This window comes from Spinacia oleracea, chromosome 4 (assembly GCF_020520425.1).
Source record: "Spinacia oleracea cultivar Varoflay chromosome 4, BTI_SOV_V1, whole genome shotgun sequence".
NCBI lineage: Eukaryota > Viridiplantae > Streptophyta > Magnoliopsida > Caryophyllales > Amaranthaceae > Spinacia > Spinacia oleracea.
The window spans coordinates 95414951-95434991 of record NC_079490.1 but is presented as its reverse complement, the minus strand read 5'-3'; the positions used below and the strand labels follow the sequence as shown (position 1 = coordinate 95434991).

The 20041-nt window shown below is 36.4% G+C and overlaps 1 pseudogene; it reads left to right on the top strand.

Moving 5' to 3' along the window:
• Positions 1-4007: 4007 nt before the first annotated feature.
• Positions 4008-20041, top strand: LOC110785939 (DEAD-box ATP-dependent RNA helicase 8-like; annotated as a pseudogene).

Sequence of the window (20041 nt, the reverse complement as noted above, 5' to 3'; positions counted from 1 at the left end):
TAGCATACATGATGGATCCAATAGCCGAAGCGTATGGAATTCCACTCATCTTTCTACGCTCATCCCATGTTTTGGGACACTGATTCTTGCTTAGATATGTGCCATGTGACATGGGTAGATGGCCTCTCTTGGCTTCCATCATATTGAACCTAGCTAGCACTTTGTCAATGTAAGTGCTTTGGCTTAGTCCAATCATCCTCTTAGATCTATCCCTATAGATCTTGATGAAGGAAATAATGCCCTTGGTCCAAGTATGCATTTAATGGTAAGTCTAATAAATGCGGTTCAGTATTAATTATACAAGTTAATAATTCAGTGAGATCAAGTGAACTGTATGCCTAGCTAGAGGCCGCTTCAGTTCAAGTGGATTAAGGATATTAATCCACAGCTTACTCTTGACTGAACCCGTAGGGTCACACAAATAGTACGTAAACGGATCAAGTATTTAATGGCATTAAATACTCCATCTATGAAAATTCGGAATCGACGGATCTTGGTTTCAGTGGGAGCTGAGATCGCCAAAGGCAAATAATGAATACTCCGGAAACGATGATATTGCCGGAAACGGAAATATGGATCATATAGGAAATATAAATATTATCCAAGTCGTAGATGTTGCCGGAAACAGAAACATGGTATGTGTCGGAAAATATTATCGGAAATGGAAATATTCCAGGAATCGGAAATATTGCCGGAAACGGAAATATGGTCAGAATCGGAAATATTAACGGAATCGGAAAATAATTCCGGAAACGAAAATATTAAATATTTGTTCGAAACGGAATATTGTTCGTATCGGAAATGAATTCCGGAATCGGGAAATTAATCGGAAGCGCGTCGTACGAATTAGAATCGCACGAGCTTGCTAGACGAAGGCCCAGCACGAAGCCAGGCCCGCGTCCAGCAAGCCAGCGCGCCACACGAACAACCAAGGTCACGCCAGGCCCATCAGGTCGTGGCTGCGAGCATGGTTGCGAGCAGTGGGCTGCGAGCAGGCTGCGAAGCTCGCGTGGGCTTTGTAGCTCGCGTGGGCTTGCGCGGGCATGGCCTGTGCGCATGCGGGTCATGCTCGTGTAGTGTTTGCGCTTCCGTACGAAACCTAAAACATGTAGGATTCGTTTAATGATTAAATTCCTATTCCTAATGGATAAATTAATTAGTAGATTTTTAATTAGATTCTAGTTAATTAATTCGTATCCTAGTAGGATTCGATTACTTTTTCCATAGCCTATAAATATGTGATTAATGCTCATATTTTATATCGAGTTTTAAGTATTCTAAAAGTGAGAATTTTGAGCAAAAAATTCAGTCATATACTTTGCCCTTATTGCCGAAAATAATAGTACCTTAAGGGAGATTCTAGTTAGTCAATCTTAAGGCGGATCCGGACGTGCTGTGGACTTTCTACGGAGGGACGACACTTGGAGTCCTAAAGACTTGTTCTTGTTCGGTTCGGGCGCAGCAAGGGAGCGCACGCTACAAAGAGTATGCATCCTAATTATGCTAATTGTTATGATGTGGAAATTAATTTGGAATCCTGGCTTTTATGGTTTTTCCGCATGATTTATATTCAATTATATGTATCATAACCTAACAGTGGTATCACGAGTCTCTAATTAATTCCATAATAATTGCTTAACATGGTTAAATTTTACAAATTTGCAAGGAATTAACAGGGGTGATTAATTTTCGTAATTGTTAATTAATTGCAAATTTGCGTTTATTTAATTATATGTACGTAGTTTTTCGGCAGTTTCTTTGTTACTCAACGAAATCGAGTGATTTTTGTGTCAATTCCGCATGTAAAAGGCATTCTAAAATTTTGACAAAAATACTGTTTTTCGGCCGAACTCAAAATTCCCAAATTCGAAGTCTAACTATGACTTTTCGGAGGTTTTAGTTTTTCCAACGCAAAAGTTTGTAATTTTAAGATGTTAAATTAAATATTTGCGATTCTTGTTGTTCAATCTTGTATTTTTTATTGACCTACTGTATATGTTTAACAAATTTGAATGCCTAAGCTTGTTAATTATACAACCTAATTTTTAATTGTAATTAATTTGTTGAAATTCGAATAATTTAGAATTGATTTGATTTTCATAATTAATTAATGATTTAATTAGGTATCCATGATTAAAAACCACCATAAAAATTGTTAATTTATGATAAATTTTAAATTTTTATAACCTAGATTTGAATCCATGATAATCGAAAATTAATTGATTAATAAATTTTTGGATTTTTCGCCCTAAAATTATGAAATTAATATGTTTCATTAATTTGTCATTAATTTTGAATTAAAAAGTTATAATTTTTATAAAATTCGCTCATAAAAGTTGCATGCACAAAGCAATGGACGCTATGTGTTACCCTTAAGGGGTGTTGTATAGTGCGGGCACGCGACGACGAGCAAGGCAACTCGTCGCCCATGTGGTACGAATGTAGCGAGCAACGAGCGTGGCATGAACAAGGCAATGGCTACCTAGGGGCTGTGTGCTACGCGTGTGGGGCGATGGGAGATGGGCAAGCACTGCAGCGAGCAAGGCAAGCACGCGTGGGCAACGATGGATGCTGCGCCACAACGTGCGTTGCCTCGCCCAGCAAGCACGCCAAGGCAGCAGCCAAGGCAGCGACAAGCGCAGCTCAACGTGCACGCGGGCAGCGTTGGCTGGCCTGTCCAGCAGCGTGCCAATGCGATGGGCGAGTGGGCTACGCGTTAGCGTGGCTCGCTGGGCCTGCTGCATTGGTGCGTTGTTGCTTGGGCTTTGCGGTACGATCAATCGAGTGACAAGGGGTTTGTTGCTTGTTGGACTTGACGAGGCATGGGCGCAAACGCTTTTAATTTTAATTTTAAAATTCATAATTTATATTGTTTGGTTCGTTTGTTGGACTTGACGAGGCATGGCCTTGTCTTGACCCGATTGGTTCGTTTTAATTTTAAATTTTGAATTTCAGTTTGGAAACGATTTTAATTAATTTTAAAATTCATAATTTAAACGGTTTTTTCATGAAATGCCCCTGAGGTTTGAAAAAACGCACCAAATACCCTCGCGTGTTTCAATTCACATAATATACCCCTATTTTTTTCCAAGTTTGCACCAAATACCCCTAAACCGACCTTCCGTTAGTCCTCCGTTAAGTCGTGTTTATAATTCACAATACACCCCTTTTTATAAACTTAATGCATAATATACACCTATTTGTAAACTAAGTTGCACTAAATATCAAAACTGCCTTTTTTTTTCTTTTCTCTCCATCCCTTCCTTCTGTTTTCCTGATCCATTTTCTCCGGTGCACTCCATTGTTCTACAACCGCCAAAATAAGAATCAATGTGCAAACAATCAAATTCGAAAAATCAATTACTTCCATTCACAATAATCGCCCACAAATTGGACTGAGATTGGAGAAACAATAAGGGCGGACTCAGAGAAGTACATACGGAATTGAGCTACTTAAAACACAAAGGCTGCAAAAATTGAGCCACTTTATCAAAGATATTCAGATCAACAACACTTACAACAACACTTATAGGGAATTCCTTAACTAAGTGCTCATACTATCTTAGTAATAAGTTGGAAATCCTAGAATTAGAATTCGATTCTGGAAATCCACCACCATAATCAATGTCTGCTTCTACATTGACTCCCAATTTTCTTCAAACAGTCTCCGCTCAATTTTACTCACTCTCTCAATTCCCAACACCCTCAACTTCTCGAATTTCATTCAATCGCAAATCAAAACACCCAATTTCGTCAAAATCATCTTCAATTGATTCTTTATCCGGGTTATCGGGTTTAGCCGAGGGTGTGTATGTTGGTAGCTTGGCAAAGCTATCTTCTGAGGGAATTGTAAAAAGAGTGTTTGAATTTGTGTCAAATTTTGAAGGTGATTTGTTTTGGTCTCTTAATGGGGTTGGTGCTCCTGATTTGATTGTTGTTTATGTGCCTGAAGGTTGCCGGGTTGATGGCCCGTTGCACTTGAGGTATTGCTCCGTGGCAGGGTAAAAATGGCTGGAGCGGCACACAATGGATTGGCCAGTTCATCATTTGAGAAACCTAAATCCTTAATTCCTTCGAATTTTACCCTAATACCTCTGTTAAGATCAGAAGCAAGAACACGAGGATCACGTATCACCAATTCCTCCAAGTCTCCAACTGGGTTTTTGAGAATCCATTTTTCTCGAAGAATTCAAGAATTAATCCAGATTTTTCGAATTTCCTGCTGGGTTTGAGCAATAGTGGTTTCCAATCTTTGGAAAGTTTGGAAGGAGCGTCGCCAGAAATGGAGGAGATGGAGAGTTGACTGGGTCACTGAATCGACGGTGCAACCGAGGATGTTGAACCCTGGGCCGAGATCGGCCTCCGCCGGCGACCAGAGAGCGGAAATCGGAAGCCGTCGGCGACTAGAGAGCAGGAGGAAGAACATCTGAGAGGAGAGAGAAAGAGAAAGAATTTGAGATTTTTTTTTTTTGGAATTTATGTCGAAAAACATGTATTAAGGGCAAAATAGTAAAACGCCACTAACGGCAGACTAACGTCTGTTAACTGAAGGTGCATCTCATGAACAGTACGGAAAAATAGGGGTATATTATGTGATTCAAAATACGCGAGGGTATTTGGTGCGTTTTTGCAAACCTCGGGGGCATTTCATGAAAAAACCGTAATTTAAATTGTTTTCTCGGAATTTAATTTTGAATAATCTAATTATTATAAATTCTAATTTATACTAATTAGTTTACTAAAATTAAAACCTTGAATTAGTTTAAATTCATTCATTTAATGCAACGGAAAATAAATTAAATGGATTCAATTATAAATTTATATGAGCTTTAAATTTTAATTAAATTTGTATGTTTCCGGTTAGACTAGGAAATACATTTTTATGTTTAAAATTAGTAAAGCATATAAATTTATTGGTTTAAGTGGGAGCGTTTTAGTCATAGACTCTTGATTAGGTCTACATTCCTTTAAGGTTAAAACAACTTGATTAGAATTAATAAGGACTGAATAATTGGTAGGTTATTGGTGCCCTTGATTAATTGCTCCAAATATTTATGTGATGCATAACATGTTCTACTAACCAGCTATGTGGGCCATTCATGATAATGAATAGGTGAATGGTATATATTGTATATGTACTGTTTTGCAGGTTATTGAAAAGTGACTAGTATGGCCCAAATAGGATAGAAAATATGGTCTGCGTACCATTAGTTTGAATGTAATACTGGTCTAAAGTACCAAATTTTATTGCTTTTAAATATGGTCTGCGTACCATCAAATAGTTGTAATTAGATTAATTATAGCTTATCCTATTTGAATAAAATGGCTCCTCCCATGTTGAAATTCAAGACGGAGTTTCCAATCCATTTTCAAGACGGACTTTGAAGTTGAAGTTCGAGATGAAGTCGGGCCATACTAGATCACATTTATGTCTTATGCATGCTTTAAGTTATTTATTGCTTTAAATATGTCTTAATTATGCATGAGATTGTGGCTTGATTATGTTGCATGATTAAGGATTTTAGTTCACTTAAAATCTAACCAACATAGTAAGAGCCTTAAGTTCCAAACTTTAAAATTGAGTTAAAAGGTGCCATGCCAAAATAACACTTACTTGGATAACCTTTACATCAATCTTAGTAATAGTTTTCCGCCATAGCGAGGTGTTACTTATTGATTCTAAAGGGGTAAGGTACACAAATAATTGTAAGCACATGTTAGTTTTGGTGAAAATCAACGATATAAGTAAGGAGTCCTTTTATGTCGTGGCAAATGCGATAGGTTTACCTAATAAGTTCTTAGACGTACCTATCAACCAAGAGTAGTTTATAGACTATTAACAAAGGCTTTGCTTACCTAAAATATTTAAAATTGAGTCGAAATACATAATGTGCTTAATTCTTCAATGATTTAAGGATCTTGGAATCATTTTATTCACACATGCCGGAACAATAAATTCGAATAAAATGCCAATGACTTGTTTAAACTGCATGATTGCTTTAATTTTCAAGTTATTACTCATGATAAATGTTTAGACTTTGAATGCTTCAATGTATGTTTTAATTATTGTTTTAATTAAATATCTTGCACTACAGTAAACCCTTTTAGAAAGGTATTAGTAAATTTCCTCGATTGGTAGTGAATCCAAGAACGATTCACGGAAATGAGAGAAAATGAGCAATTTAAAAATGTACGTTTCTTTTATCGACTTTTATGGTTGTTTTCGAATATCAAAGTCGAATGGCAAACCGATTGGTGCTTGTGAATTCAAAATACAATGTAGTTTTGAGATCATAAAGCATTGAGTTTAAACGTTAAGCTTAACCAATGGTTAACAACCTAATATCTTTTTCCATTTAATTCTCGAATGAGTCTAGTCCCTAGATATTCGAATAGATCGATGCTTAGAGAACTTTAGAAGCTTCTGGTAAAATCATCTAGTTGAAACAGAATATTCAACATAAATTATTGGTAAGAACTTTGATAGAGTGACATTGGACATGTCTAACAAAGTATAAAAGTCAACACTACAGAAGTCAATTCTTAAGACTATAAGAAAGGGTACAAGAAATAGGAAAACAAGGAACAAATGAAAGAAATTTTACGATTTCGTTTCTACCTATAAGTTTATGTTTAAAGAAAAGTAACCTAGCAATCAAACTTCCTTGGTATCATATACTGCTTGAGGTTCTTACTTCGGTAATAACTCAAACAATGGAAGCTAGGATACACTAATGACCTACACATGGGAAATAAAGCATGTCAATGCTACAGTAGTTGTAGGGTCATCTAGTTTGTTTTAAGTCCTTTCATGGCTGGAACTTAATGGCTATTTTGTTCCATAATCAGCATACCTAAATTTCTGCTTCAAACACAGAAAGACTCACATTCCAGATAAACTAAAACAATGTTTGTTTGTTTATTTGAATGAAATGGTCATTTACGGGTTGAGTCAATATGCTTGATTAAAACAAACAACTCTTTAACAATAAGAACTTTACTAGGTTCAAATCAATCTCTTGATTTGAGTTCCACTAATCTTTGGCATTGTTGCTTAGACCATATCAACAAGTTAACCTTCTAAAGCTCTATTTTGATGGACTTTTGAAAGTTGATTGATTTCTAGATCATTCAAGACGAGTTAGTCTTACTTGTTGGAAGTAACAAAAGATATGAACTATTGTTAGAACGCCTAGACAATAGAGTTCAAAGCTAAAGAAAGATTTTATGACTTTATTATTCCACCTAGATTTGAGTTAATATGGATTTATTTACTAAAAGTGATATAAATTTGAATCTGTTTGGCTAGTTCAAAGATTCAGAAGTATAAAATCCACTTGGCAAGAAATCATAAAGATCTAGGTTAGATCATCTTGATGATTACTTAAGTCAAGAATGATCATCAATGATTGTGTGTTGTAATTTCACAATCTAGCTCCATAAGATATGGCATATCTAAGTTGGAATGATCGAAGTCAATTAGTACTTGATTCGATCAATGATGAATCATAAAGACTTTTCCTATAATTTCTAAAACAAAAATGCTCAACTACCACCAAACTAAACCAAATTCGTCAAAGATATTGAAAAGTACTGTCAGAATATCTTTTCGATAATATATATATAAAGAGTTGCTAAACTCAGTGGGAGCTTAGTGTTTGTTATTCGATAAACTAAGACCCAAGTATAGATATATGTTTCATTGTGATTTATTCAAATGAGACACAATGGTATTGTTTCTACCACGAATTTTTGAGAACATAATGTTTGTTTGCTCGAAATAATGTCCTTTTGGAGATTCGTTTCCAAAATGACAAGTGGGAGAAAATAGACCTCGAAAGTCTTCGAGGCGAACAACAAACATAAACGAACATTCCGGAGGCTTTTCGAAGTTCCTCAGAAAATCCGAACACTTATTCCTTAAGGAATTTAGAAGTGGCTTTAAAGAATAGACATCTCTTAGAAGACTTTACAAGTGCTTCAAGGAGAACGGAATATTCAAAGGACTTTCAAGTGGCTATTGATATTTTATTGTTTGATGTTCTATACCCAAGTAGGCATAGAGTTCAAGTCACTGAAACTATAAGATTCTTCTATTAGATAGTGAAGAAACATATAGTTCGGGTCAATGAAAGTATGAGATTCTTCTATTAGACAGTAAAGAAACCTACAACTTGGAGTCAAACTATTATGTTGATTAATGAGTTTGTGACTTGTAAGAAGGCTATGACGAAACCTAGATTCCCTAAATTGGTTAGAGGCCATATATAGACTTAATCTTTAATTGGTTAAAGGCCATAAAAACATATTCAATGTTCTGATGACACAAAATTGAAATTTTGTTGATTTGCAAGAATGATTTACATCTATTGGTTGCAAATTGGTTTTAAGGATAGAAACCATCAAACATGGAATTGTGTTCACACACAAAGCTAGATTAGTTGCTAAAGGTTACAAGAAAATTCACGGCGTGGATTGTGTTGAAACCTCATGCATAATCGTAATGCTCAAGTCTATAATTCAAGCAATGATTGCATATTGGTACATATGGCAATTGGATGACAAAACGTATTCCTCAATCAAATGGTTGGAAGAAACTATGTACATGGCATGTCATAGGATTTGTGGATCCAAATAAATGCTTGAAAAGGAAAGCTAGCTTATGAAATCTAAGTACAGATTTAAGCAAGCAATTGGGAATCCGAATTGTATTTTAGTGAAGCTAATAAGCATTTGAGTTTCATAAAATGTACATGATTCTTATAGATATATAAGAAGTTTAGTGGGAGTACGTAAAACTTAATTGGTCCTATGTGTATCACACACATATCTCTCTATTGTGAAATAACAATCAAATACTAATAACTTAGGTTTGAAATTATTCATCAATGATGGACCAAGGCGAAACTTAGTACATACTGGGTATTAAGATCTATTTACAAAGATCTGATGATATTGTTTTGGATTAAGTAATGGCATTTACTAAATCAAACACGAAAGACTCCATTGGAGATATTCGACCCATGTGAATACATCTAAGTAATGAATGTTTGAACTATATATAAGCATTTACTAAGTTAATCATCAAAGAGTCTAAATGAGATTCTTAACGTATATTATATGTCAAAGAATTTAGCTGGGTTTAGTATCTACTGAAACTAGATGAGCTAAAGTTACATGAATAGAATTCAATTGGGAATTATTCTGCAAAAGAATTTATCATGTATAATATAATATGAGGATCGCCAAAAACGTATCGTATGACTTTAGGCATAACGAACATATACCAATCTCTATTGATCTAAGTGAAGATCAACTAGATTGAGATCAAGAAAAACTTATGGTACTTGAAAAGGTACATAGGAATAGTTCTTGACTCAAGGAAATAAAGATATGCTAAATATTGATACTACACGCATAAACACTGGCAAAGGATCAAGCAAGATTCCTTTGGAGTTAACCATTGACAAGGACGAGCTAAAGAGCATCGTGTTTTGAAATGGCAACATGGATTGGAGACCATGAGTTGTTGTGTGGGAAATTAAATTAATAATTTCTATGTTCTAAGATATAGTTGGAAAGTCTTCCGCATATCTGTGAACTTCTTGGATAAGTAAATCCAAACAAAGCATCACCAACAACCTAAACAGTTGAAGTAAAAGTAATTATTGCCTAAGAAGCAATAAAACAGAGTTGTTTACATTAAAGAGTTCTTCACTGAACTTGGATGGATCACATGTCTGTTGACTTGATGGTTCTTCATTACAAAATGCGTAGAACCAATATTGAAGTAAGAAAGACTAGATCACATAATAAACAAACTCAAAACATATTATCATCATATCTCGAAGAACATTCGATGAAAAGGATATTAAGATTGGCAAAGCATGATAACTAAACCTATGCAACAAGTGAGAAGCAACACTCACATTGTAGCACTGGAAATCAAGCATAGCTTTGAATTCCATGAACTGTTTTAAAGATGGGTTTGAGGCCCATGGTTGTAAAACATTAGGGTTGAACATTTATCATATATGAAATTTATTTTCATATTCCATTTAATCTTGGTTTAGTATTAAATGATGAGTCCCTTCAATTTGACGATATATTCAAGATAGACTGTCAGGACCAGTCCTGTGACTAAGAAATGTCTATCAAATTAACTTGAATGTCAAAAGTTGAAAATGGTCCCTGGTCGGAGTTTTCTATAAAGATGGACGCATAGAAAACGTTAGACGACTAGAATGCAAGATGACTAGTAGTTCTGTTTCTTGAAATATGTGGACATGGAAATGTCGTAATCATTTGAGTAGATACTTACTTTGGGAAGAGTAGTATCGGATAGACCTATGAAACTTTACTTTAAGAGATGAAAATCTGTCATAAGTAAATTTCATTAAAATTATTAGACACTAATCCTCAATACCTGAGTGATTTGAGATTACTTGTTTGAGAACTACTTACTTTGACGTTGTCAACTGTCGCACCGTAAAAGGAGACTATAAAGGAAACACTCGGGTAATCACCTATCAAACGAAGTCTAATCTCAAGATCGCAAGATTGGGATTGTCCTCCAATAAATCGGGATGAGATGCTGAAAGTTGTACAAGGCCACTCGGAGAGCTAGAAACTGTAAAAATGCATGGCCGTGCTCAGATGAATCATAGGCTATAATTATCTGTTTATTTGATTAGTTGAACTCTGAAACCGAGAAACACCTCTGGACATAATAAAGATGACAACTCTTACCTTATGTACAAGAGCAAGCATCGTGTGATAAAGGAATTAGGAAATGCACACTTGTCCCTAAGGACAAGTGGGAGACTGAAGGAAATAATGCCCTTGGTCCAAGTATGCATTTAATGGTAAGTCTAATAAATGCGGTTCAGTATTAATTATACAAGTTAATAATTCAGTGAGATCAAGTGAATTGTATGCCTAGCTAGAGGCCGCTTCAGTTCAAGTGGATTAATGATATTAATCCACAGCTTACTGTTGACTGAACTCGTAGGGTCACACAAATAGTACGTAAACGGATCAAGTATTTAATGGCATTAAATACTCCATCTATGAAAATTCGGAATCGACGGATCTTGGTTTCAGTGGGAGCTGAGATCGTCAAAGGCAAATAGTGAATACTCCGGAAACGATGATATTGCCGGAAACGGAAATATGGATCGTATCGGAAATATAAATATTATCCAGGTCGTAGATGTTGCCGGAAACGGAAACATGGTACGTATCGGAAAATATTAATGGAAATGGAAATATTGACGGAATCGGAAATATTGCCGGAAACGGAAATATTGTCAGAATCGGAAATATTATCGGAGTCGGAAAATAATTCCGGAAACGGGAATATTAAATATTTGTTCGAAACGGAAATTAATTCCGGAATCGGAAATTGGTAAATATTGTTAATATCGAAAATGAATTCCGGAATCGGGAAATTAATCGGAAGCGCGTCGTACGAATTAGCATCGCACGAGCTTGCTAGACGAAGGCCAAACACGAAGCCAGGCCCGCGTCCAGCAAGCCAGCGCGCCACACGAACAACCAAGGCCACGCCAGGCCCAGCAGGCCGTGGCTGCGAGCATGGTTGCGAGCAGTGGGCTGCGAGCAGGCTGCGAAGCTCGCGTGGGCTGAGCGGCAGCGTGGGCTTGCGCGGGCATGGCCTGCGCACATGCGGGTCATGCTCGTGTAGTACTGTTTGTGCTTCCGTACGAAACCTAAAACATGTAGGATTCGTTTAATGATTAAATTCCTATTCCTAATGGATAAATTAATTAGTAGAGTTTTAATTAGATTCTAGTTAATTAATTCGTATCCTAGTAGGATTCGATTACTTTTTCCATAGCCTATAAATATGTGATTAATGCTCATATTTTATATCGAGTTTTAAGTATTCTAAAAGTGAGAATTTTGAGCAAAAAATTCAATCATATACTTTTCCCATATTGCCGAAAATAATAGTACCTTAAGGGCGATTCTAGTTAGTCAATCTTAAGGCGGATCCGGACGTGCTGTGGACTTTCTACGGAGGGACGACACTTGGAGTCCTAAAGACTTGTTCTTGTTCGGTTCGGGCGCAGCAAGGGAGGGCACGCTACAATGAGTATGCATCCTAATTATGCTAATTGTTATGTGGCAATTAATTTGGAATCCTGGCTTTTATGGTTTTTCCGCATGATTTATATTCAATTATATGTATCATAACCTAACACTTGATACACAATATGTACTGTGCCTCTCCTAAGTCCTTCATTGAGAAACACTTCCCAAGCCAAGTCTTTTCAGACACCAACATAGGAATGTCGTTTCCAATAAGCAGTATGTCATCAACATTCAAGACTAGGAATGCAATTTTACTCCCACTGACCTTCTTGTATACATAAGATTCGTCCTGATTCTTGATGAAGCCAAACTTATTGACTGCTTCATAAAATCGTTTATTCCAACTCCTTGATGCCTGCTTTAGTCCGTAGATGGACTTCTTAAGCTTGCATACCTTTCCTTGGTTCTTTTGATCGACAAAACCCTCCGGCTGTGTCATAAACACAGTCTCTTCAAGAACACCATTCAAGAAGGCAGTTTTGACATCCATTTTCCGTATTTCATAGTCATGAAAAGCGGCAATCGCAAGGATTATCCGAATAGACTTAAGCATCGCGACTGGAGAAAAGGTTTCATCGTAGTCAACGCCGTGAACTTGTATGTAACCTTTTGCTACCAATCTAGCCTTGTATATGTATACAATTCCATCTTTATCTTTCTTCAACTTGAAGACCCATTTGCATCCGATAGATGTAAACCCATCCGGCAAATCAACCAAATCCCAGACTTGATTTTCAGACATGGAGTCTATTTCAGATTGCATGGCCTCTAACCATTTAGTGGAGCTTGGGCTCGTCATAGCGTGCTTGTAAGTCATAGGGTCATCACTATCCAATATGAGAACGTCTAAGTTTTCAGTCAAGAGGACGCCTGTCCATCTGTCCGGCTGAAAAATAGTTCTACTTGACTTACGAGGGGCAACAACGTTTTGAGGAACTACTCCCACTGGCTCTTCTAAAGACCTTGGAGGTTCATCAACCTGAACTGATTCTAAAGAAATCTGAGTTCGTTGTTCGTCTCGAATCTCTTCGCGGTCTATTATTCTTCCACTTGTCAATTTGGAAATGTGATTTCTTTCCAAAAAGACACCGTCACGAGCAATGAAAACCTTGTTGTCTACCTTGTTGTAGAAATAATACCCCTTTGTTTCTTTTGGATACCCAACGAAGAAACATTGGTCAGATTTAGGTTGTAGCTTGTCCGAAATTAATCGCTTGACATATGCTTCGCAACCCCAAATCTTCAGAAAAGACAACTTTGGAAGTTTCCCAGTCCATAATTCGTATGGAGTCTTTTCAACAGCTTTTGATGGAGCACGATTCAGTGTGAGTGCTGCAGTTTGCAACGCATGTCCCTAGAACTGTAAAGGAAGTTTGGCCTGACCCATCATTGACCTGACCATATCGAGTAAGGTCCTGTTTCTCCGTTCCGACACTCCATTCCATTGAGGTGTCCCTGGAGCAGTCAATTCAGAAAGAATACCACATTCTTTTAGATGGTCATCAAACTCATCGCTAAGATATTCACCTCCTCGATCCGATCTTAGAGCTTTGATTTTCTTGCCATGTTGATTCTCTACTTCATTTTGAAATACTCGGAATTTCTCAAACGATTCAGACTTGTGCTTCATTAAGTAAATATAGACATATCTACTGAAGTCGTCCGTAAACGTTATGAAATAGCTGAACTCACCTCTAGCTTTCGTACTCATAGGCCCACATACGTCCGTATGTATTAGCCCTAGTAGTTCGCTTGCTCTTTCTCCCACTTTTGAGAAAGGTTGCTTTTTCATTTTGCCAAGTAAACAAGATTCGCATTGATCAATCTTGTCTGAGTCGAATAATTCTAGAATTCCTTTCCGTTGAAGTAATTCCATGCGCTTTGTGTTTATATGGCCTAATCGACAATGCCACAGAAATGTGAGATTCGAATCACCAGTTTTAGCCTTTTTGGTATTTATGTTATAAATGTGTTTGCTCGTATCTAGCACATATAGACCGTTTTCTTGTTGTGCTGAACCGTAAAACATTCCATTCAAAGCAAAACAACAACTATTGTCTTTAAATTGAAAACTAAAACCTTTAGAATTCAAACTTGAAACGGAAATGATGTTTCTGGTGATACTAGGAACATAGTAACAGTTTTCTAGTTCCAGAACAAAACCACTAGGCAAAGAAATAAAATAAGATCCTACGGCTAATGCAGCAATCCGTGCTCCATTTCCCACGCGTAGATCCATCTCGCCTTTATCAACCTTTCTACTTCTCCTTAGTCCCTGCGAATTAGAACATAAGTGTGAGCCACAACCAATATCTAATACCCAAGAAGTAGAATTAGCAAGATTACAATGTATAACATACATACCTGAAGGAGAAGCAACATTTTCGTCCTTCTTCTCTTCCTTTAGTTTGGGGCAATCTCGCTTGTAATGACCAATTTCGCTACAATTGAAGCATTGCAATGTGGAAGGAGAAGCATTATTCTTCATCTTGCTCTTGGAAGGCGCCAGATTCTCTCTGGGAGTGGACGAAGATGCAGCCTTGTTTTTCTTCCCCTTGCCTACTTTCTTGAATTTAGTGCACCTCACATTCAAAGGTCTTGATTGAACTTAATGATTCTCTCGAATTTCACGAGTAATTCCACAAGTTCACAGAATGTGCTCTCTTTCTGATTAAAGAGATAATGCATCTTAAACCTCTCATAATCCTTGTGAAGAGAATTCAGCACTAGTGCAATAGCTATTGACTCTTTGATGGAACCACCAAGTCTCTCGATTGTGAAAAATAATCCAGACATCATATCCACATGAGACCGAATTGATGTGTTTTTGTCCATCTTGACAGAGTAAATGCGCCTTTGTGCCTCTAGAAGTTCGACTTCTAGGCACGATTTGTGTGGGGTAATGAGCTTGAGATTGCTCATTGAATTAGCCAATTCATCAACCCTTTTTCCACCACTTTGGCACATGGGTTGAAAACCCGCACAACATCTATCCTCGAGGCGACTTAGGAGAGCATGAGGCTCAAAAGTAATGAACCTCCGTCTCCAACTCTCAAGAATAGACTTAAGGATGAACTCCGTGACAAGGTACTTGTGAAGTGCCCAACTTCTGTACTTTTCAAGAGTCATTCCTCGCGCATCATAGCTAGGAAAAGGTTGTTCAATGACATAGTGTATTCCATTAACTTTCAAAATATCGACAAGTTTCCCTTTCCATTCAAGAAAATTAGTAAAGTCTAACTCGACATCCAGAATTTCAGCTGATATGATTGTTGTTATGTTTGCGACCATTTTGATTACTACAATCGAAAAGAATTTGCAATAAATAACCATTCATAAACTTCAATAACTTTGAAACAAAAGCAAGCATGCAATCATTAAAGCTATTAAACATTTCATTCATGCAAAAAGAAAAAACATGGTCCAAAAAGAATGAAACGATTCCAAGACCCCAAAAGTCCTAAATCCTTAAGCAACTTTGGCATGTCTTAAGTAGTTTAAGATTCTAGGTAAGCAAAACCTATTGCTAGTAATCTCCAAATTACTCTTGGTTAATAAATTAATAACATAATTTATCCCATTGCCACAATATAGTGCCATTGTTGTTTGAGTTGAAACCACAATCAAAGTGCTCCTTTGGGATGCCTTACTACCTAAGTCAACTAAAATAGCACCTCGCTTTGGCGTAAACCTACTACCTTAGATCCTTAGTTTTTTGTAAGTGCTTGATTTGGAAGGCAATTTTTAAACTCAATATTACTTTGGACCTAGTTGTTTCTATGTTGGTTCGATTATTTAGTGAACTTAATCTAATCGAGTCATACGAAACAACCTATTCATGCAAAGCATACATACATTCATACATTAACGCATAATATATATATATATATATAAACAACCGTACTCTATTTAACGTTACTACAAAAGTTGGAATAAGTAACGTTAAATAGAGTACGGTTAAGTGTGATAAGCGTTTCATAGGATATTAGAGTACGGTTTTCTCTAATAACAGTTCTATGGGAGAAAGAATATAGAACGATTATGTCACTTAACCGTTTCATATTTTTTACCATAATAAAAAATAATTATATTTAATATATACATGTATAGTAGAATTATGAATAAAAAACATATAAAGCGGTGTTTTAAATTAATCAAACAATATTTTCCCTCAAAAAAAAAAAAAAATTAATCAAACAATAAAATAAAAAACCTCCCCCAAACCAAAACCTCCCGCAAACCTAAACAACTCTATCTTCTGCAAAACCTTAACCATAATCGTTCAAAACCCCCAAATTCAATCTCCCGCAAAACCTAGACCATAATCGCGCGACCACCAGATCACCGCTGCTCCACCAGATCACTGCCGCACTACTGTATCACTGCTTCTTTGCAACCTCTGGTGAACATCGACTCTCCACACTCCGAATTTCGAGGTTGGTATTCTTAATTTTGTTCTACATGTTTACCCTTCAACTAATAATGTTCTTAATTATGAAATTTTAATGTCGAATTCTTGTTGATACTTGTGTGGAAGAGACTTTCATAATTGAAGGTTTAGGTCAAATCATAGAGGAGGGTATAATAATTAAATCGAATTACATTTAATGTAGTAGGATTATTGTCGAAAAAATCTGGTGAATTTAGTCCAATTAAACTGATTTTTTAGATAATATCATTTAAGTCTTATTAAATTGAAATTTGCAGTTAGAGAAAGAATGGGGATAATGAAAAATTGAACTCTTCAAGGATCTGGATTATCCTTGAATTTTCTGCTTTTAGTACTGATTTGTTGTCTATGGAGTTCTATATGTAGATTCAATGTGTAGTTGTTAGAATTAGTGCATGCTGCTTCACCCTTGCAGAAAATCGATAGCGTCATCAGGAGATTAAAGACTGGTGTATCTGTTTGGTGTATATTTACTTAATGTTGTGAGAATATAATATATGGTGTATGTTGTCCAAATGTTAGTCTTCGCTCGGCTGCTTGATTTACCCATGGATTAAAGACTGGTGTATCTGTTTCGTGTTTATTTACTTAATGTTGCGAGAATAATCAAAAGTCCAATTAGAATGAAAACAAAATCATGAATTTCAATTTTTATTGAAGCTTTCTTGATCATGACTGAAGTTTGTAGTTTTATTTTCAGAAATTCTCATTAACATGCTATTTTCGAATGATTTTAAGCTGATCTACTCTTCATCCTGTATTAGGATGTCACTGCTACAAAAGGAAATGAATTTGAGGATTATTTCTTGTAACGTGAACTACTTATGGGAATATATGAGAAGGGATTCGAACGTCCTTCTCCAATCCAGGAGGAAAGTATACCAATTGCTTTAACAGGAAGTGATATTCTTGCAAGAGCTGAAAATGGAACTAGTAAAACATAGCTGCATTTTGCATCCCTGTGCTGGAAAAAATTGACCAAGACAACAATGTAACTCAAGGTGATGATCTGATATGTTAGTTATTCAAGCAATTTAAGCACCACTGCCTCAGCTGCACAATCTATTTATAATAGCTTGTCTAGTAGCTTAATAGGTGTCCTGGTTGTTCACTACAGCTGTTACACTTGTTCCTACTAGAGAGTTAGCCCTTCAAACATCACAAGTATGTAAAGAACTTGGCAAGCATTTAAAGGTCCAGGTCATGGTAACGACAGGAGGGACTAGTTTGAAGGATGATATAATGCGTTTGTACCAACCAGTACATTTGCTAGTCGAAACACCAGGAAGAATACTAGATCTTGCAAAAGGGGTATATGTGTTCTGAAGGACTGCTCCATGCTTGTTATGGACGAGGTACATGCAGCTTGATCTGAATTCTTCCACTTCTTCTATTCTACAAGTTCTTCCCTTTTGTGTGAATTTTTATCTAGTTTGACAAGCTAGGAGATATCTGGTTCCTTGAAAGAAAAATAAGAAACCATTTATCTTTATAATGAGGTTTCTTAAATCAAGAAACCTTGTACGAGAAATAGCTGGTTTCTTAGGAGAAAAATAAAAGAAAAACCATTATCATTATATATAAGAATAACTGTTCAATCAACGTTCAAACCACTGCTAAATCAATATGTACGGAGTATTCTTTATCTTTTTTCGGAAAATAAAAAAAATTATAGGATCAGTTGTCATTAGTATTTATGATTAGTTGGTTTCACTTCCACCCTTCCATGAAATATTTTTTTTGATATGTTAAACATATTCAATTAACCCACTTCCTTCATCCATCTTGTTCCTTCACCCATCTTTTTCTTCCTCTCCTTCATATGCTTCATCTTCTCCAATTTCTACTATATATCAATAGATTTATTTATCTGATTTACAACGATGAGTTAACTTGTGAGAATGGAAACATGGATGGCGGTGAGTGGGTATGTATCTGATGCTCAATACCTATTTTATCTTCAGGCTGACAAACTTTTGTCCCCTGAATTCCAACCTTCTTTGGAGCAGTCGATTAGTTTTCTTCCTGGAAACAGGCAGATATTGATGTTTTCAGCTACTTCTCCTGTAACTGTCAAAGATTTCAAAGATAGATATTTGCAAAAGCCTTACGTCATCAACCTTATGGATGAACTTACTCTCGAAGGTATTACCCAGTTTTATGCTTTAGTTGAAGAAAGACAGAAGCTCCATTGCCTGAGCACACTTTTCTCAAAGGTTTGCAGTCATCTTATGTGTTGTATGTTTTCACCTTTTTTGCATGTATCTGATGGCTTTCTGACCTTGTTATGGGGTTGGTTTTCCAGCTGCAAATAAAGCAATCCATTATTTTTGCAATTCTGTGAATCGAGTGGAATTGTTAGCCAAGAAAATTACAGAGCTTGGTTATTCTTCCTTTTACATCCATGCGAAGATGATCCAGGACCATCGAAACAGAGTATTTCATGATTTCCGCAATGGTGCCTGCAGGAATTTTGTTTGCACAGGTAATAATATCATGTGATCCTTCTTTTATACGCAAGCTTGACATTTGGTGTACTTGTTGGATGACCTTGGGAGTTCCTCGTTTTGCATATCCTCTGCTCCACTGGCCATGTGTTGGTGGTTTTGATGAGATTCTATATTAATGATATACTGCTCTGTGTTATTTGTACGTCATGGTATTATTATTATTGTGGTGATTTTTGCTTGTAGGCTGTATCTGTAGGAGTGTAGGCCTTGGGTATTCTCTTTTATTTGGTTATAGGACTAGGGTGATGATTTATTATTTGCTTCTAATTATAGTGTTTAATTCTTGTAATCGTAGTTAGTATGCTAATATGAACCTTTAACAGAGATTTTAAAGGCCCCACTAAATATTTCTACATGGATTACTTAGAAGGAATTTCATAATCTACCTTTATGCACTAGAAAGACCATCAATTTCCAAGATATTCTTTCAAATAACTAGACTAAAAACTTGTACTGAGTGCGAAATGAGATTGTGCTTTTTGAACATGAAGAAATTAAATTGTTCAAATTTGCAGGGTATTCTGGGATCTCGAATGTGCTATGTTGGGATGTCATGGTGTGTTGAGCAGAACGGCCCGGTGTTCACCACAGCATTTAGCCCTTCCATACCGATTTTTGTTACTATAATGGATTTTGCCTGCAAAGTTCTATATAAGTATACTTGTAATGTATTGTCCTAAATAGAAGTGTCGCGCAGAAATGTTGAACTAAGCCAACATTCTGTATCTATCTAAACTAAAGAATTTTATTGTTGTTGTATGTGACAAATTAGCTTGCTTTTACAGACTCCTTTTCTTAATGTTTTCGTGTGGCTTATTTGACTGCAGGTTGCTGCAAATTATGTTGTAATGGTTGACAAATTTGGGTGCAGAAGCTCTGGTTATGCTGCTGCTACAGAATCCCCTACAGAAGCTCCAGCGGTGCTGCTGCAGAGGCTGCAGAGGCTCTTTGATTTTGTTTTTATTGA